The following is a 3,660-nucleotide window of genomic DNA, read 5'->3' as shown; positions in this document are numbered from 1 at the left end:
CTTGAGGTGACCTGCACCAAAGGGGGCTCTGAATCCGGAGGCTTATTTTGGCCTTAGAAGGCTTAATCGGCCCTTAAAGGCTTGGGGGAGAGCTTGAGAAAACGAGAAGCTCTGTATTGCAACGGTGGAATATGTACAAGTATTAAGCCCACAAGTCGGGTCAATGATAGAATTTACGTAAATGTGTTGAATTCCAATGCCGTGGCAGACTTCTTCTTGACATGTCTGAGAGCCGATATGCCCCTGTTCCTGCGATGGATTCTATTTGATAGGGGCCGTCCCAGTTTGGACCCAATTTTCCATCGACCGGTCTCCAATCGGCTGGGAGTACTTTCTTCAGGACAAGCTCCCCTGGCGTGTATCGGTGCAACTGAACTCGCTGATTATACGATTTGGTGAGCTGCTGCTGATACCGTGCCATGGATGCCAGGGTGCGGTCTCTTCGCTCTTCGATCAGAATCAGATCCAGGGCAAGCATCATGTCATTTCGGGCCATATCAAAAACTTGCGATTTCAGAGTTGGGAGGCCGATTTCCAGGGGTAAGATTGCCTGGGTTCCAAAGCATAGAGCAAACGGGATTTCTCCAGTGGATCTCCTCGGCGTAGTACGATGAGCCCACAATACACTCGGCAATTCTTCGACCCATTTGCCTTTAGCCTTTTCCAGTCTCTTTTTGATGCCGTCCAGGATGGATTTGTTAGAGGCTTCAGCTTGACCATTGCTTTGGGGGTAGGGCGGTGTTGAGAAGTAACGCCGAATGCCATATTTGCTGTACAACTCTCGATATACGCCACAATCGAACTGGGTGCCATTGTCTGAGATGAGAGCTCTCGGAATGCTGAATCGTGTTATGATGTTTCTCCATACAAAGCGTTTAATGTCGGCATCTCATATATGTGTTAAAGCCTCCACTTCGACCCATTTTGTGAAGTAGTCTGTCGCAACGATTAAGAATCGCTTGTTCCTTGGGGCCCTGGGCAACGGTCTTACGATATCAAGTCCCCACTGAGCAAACGGCTAGGGGCTGGTGATAGAGTTCAACTCTTCAGCAGGCAGATGGGTTAATGGGGAGAACTTTTGGCAATGTTCGCATTTTTTTACATAACTCTCCGCGTCAGCTCTCATTGTCGGCCAATAGTATCCTTGCGTTATAGCTCGATGGACCAGGGAGCGTCCGCCAGAATAGGCACCACAACTGCCCTCATGTATCTCTGTTAGAAGCTCCTCCACTTTGTCAGGGTGCACGCATTCCAAATATGGACCAGAGAGGGACTTTTTGTAAAGCCCTCCTTGCGGATCTAGATAGTATCGCATGGCTTTATTTCGCAGCTTGTGTGCTTCTTTTTTGTCCTCTGGGAATTGTTCAGAAGAGAGGAATGCAGCAATGGGGTCCATCCAGCTTGGTGCGGATTCTATAACGTTGACGTGGATTTCCTGCGAAGGGCCAATACTCGGCTCCGGGATGAAACCTACTTCGATGGTCCGTTTGATCTCAGAATTGATGGCGGAGGCTAGGCACGCCAAGGCATCTGCGTGTGTGTTCTGGTCGAGTGTTATTTGGTTTAGTTCGTGATGGTCAAATTTTGCCAGCAAAGAATTGGCCGTTTTCATGTAGGCCGCCATACGGTCGTTTCTTGCCGCGTACTCCCCCTTTAGCTGATTGATTACCAATTTTGAATCACAAAACACAAGCAGAAGTCGAGCGCCGAGAAGGTGCGCATTCCGCAGACCGGCTAGAAGGGCTTCGTATTCGGCTTCGTTATTTGATGCTTCGAAGCCAAGCTTGACGACCTGCTCAATTACTGCGTCGTCTGGAGACATGATTACAACTCCGGTGCCACTGCCCCTTTGGTTAGATGATCCATCACAGTATAATTGCCAAATATCCCCGACATAAATTCTCCAGTTCGGCTTTGGTAGAACTTCAGCCTTTGGTCGAACTTTATCAAGTTTGAGGCTGGCAAGCTCGCCGGTGAATTCGGCAACAAAGTCAGCCAACACCTGCCCCTTGATTGCAGTTTTAGGTAAAAATTGAATGTCGTATTGGCCGAGTTCGAGAGCCCATTTTGAAACACATCCTAATGCTTCTGCACTCCATAGAACTGATCGGAGGGGATAATCAGTTAGCACCCCAATGCTATGTCCCAGGAAGTAATGCATCAGTTTTCTTTCCGCCATGACTAGGGCTAATATGAGTTTTTCCAGCGGAAGGTAGCGTGTTTCGACGTCAACCATTGCTTTGCTCACATAATACACTGGCCGTTGCTCCCCCTCCTCCTCTTTTAACAGTACGGCGCTGACGGCCCTATCGGAAACTGCCAGATATAGGATGAGCGGGTCACCAGCGGCGGGTGTTGTCAAGAGAGGTACTGAGCGGAGGTAGGTCTTGAGTCCGTTGAAGGCTGATTCGCATTCGGCGGACCATTCAAAAGCCTTACCCTGCTGTAGTGTCTGAAAGAATTGTCAGCAGCAATCTGTAGACCAGTTGATGAACCTGTTGAGTGCAGCGGCTATCCCCATCAACTTTTGGACTTCTTTTACTGAACGGGGGGAACCGAGTTCCAAGATTGCTGTGACTTGCCTCGGGTTGGCTTCGATTCCTCGGTGATTGATGATGTAACCCAGGAATTTGCCAGAGCCAATTCCGAACGCACACTTGGAAGCGTTCAGTTTCTTTCTGTATTTGCGTAAGATGCTGAATGTCTTTTCTAGATCGCCTATATGACTCTGTTCTTCTTTGGACTTAACCACCATATCGTTGATGTATACTTCCATAGTGTGGCCGAGTTTCTCTTTGAACGTGGCGGTGACCAATCTTTGGTAAGTTGCCCTTGCATTCTTCAGCCCAAAGGGCATAACTTTGTAGCAATAGGTTCCGCTTGGGGTGAGGAAGGCAGTTTTGTCCTGGTCATCTAGATGCATAGCGATTTGATGGTAGCCTCTGTAAGCATCGAGGAAGCTCATGCGTTGATAACGTGCCGTCGCATCGATGAGCTGGTCGATTCTGGGTAAAAGGAAAACAGTCTTTGGGGCAAGCTTTGTTCAGATCCGTGAAGTCGACGCACACTCGCCAAGTCCCATTTTTCTTCTTCACCACCACTGTATTGGAGAGCCACGTAGGGTAAGTGACTTCTCTAATTGCCCCGGCGTCAAGCAGTCTGTCTACCTCCTCAACAACGGCGGCAGTGTGCTCTGCGGCTGACCGTCGACCTTTCTGAATGATCGGCTTACATTTCGAATCGACATTCAGATGGTGCTGTGAAACTGACGGGTCTATTCCCGGCATTTCGTACAGAGTCCACGCAAAGACGTCACGGTTGTTGAGCAAGAAAGAGATCAGCTGCTGCCTGTCAGCCTGATTCAGAGAGGCGTCGATCATGAAGAACTTTTCTAGGCTGCCATCAATGTCAACTCGGTCGAAATCTTCTGTGGCCTTCTCATTTGGATACTGCCCAACATCGTCCAGGATCTCCCGATTCGGCACCTCAATGGAGTTTACTTGTAGTTCCTTTGGCGTTCTGGCATGAAAAAGATAACATGCTCGTGCCGATTTCTAGGATCCGCGGATTTGCTCAATGCCATGTTCTGTTGGGAAACGTAGCAGTTGATGACAGGTGCTTTGGACGGCCTACAAGGTATGCAACCATGATCGCCCCATG

The sequence above is a fragment of the Camellia sinensis genome, chromosome 12 (assembly GCF_055761805.1).
Source record: "Camellia sinensis isolate YWXY chromosome 12, ASM5576180v1, whole genome shotgun sequence".
Taxonomy (NCBI): Eukaryota; Viridiplantae; Streptophyta; class Magnoliopsida; order Ericales; family Theaceae; genus Camellia; species Camellia sinensis.
The sequence above is the reverse complement of the archived record's forward strand: the minus strand, read 5'-3'. Positions refer to the sequence as shown.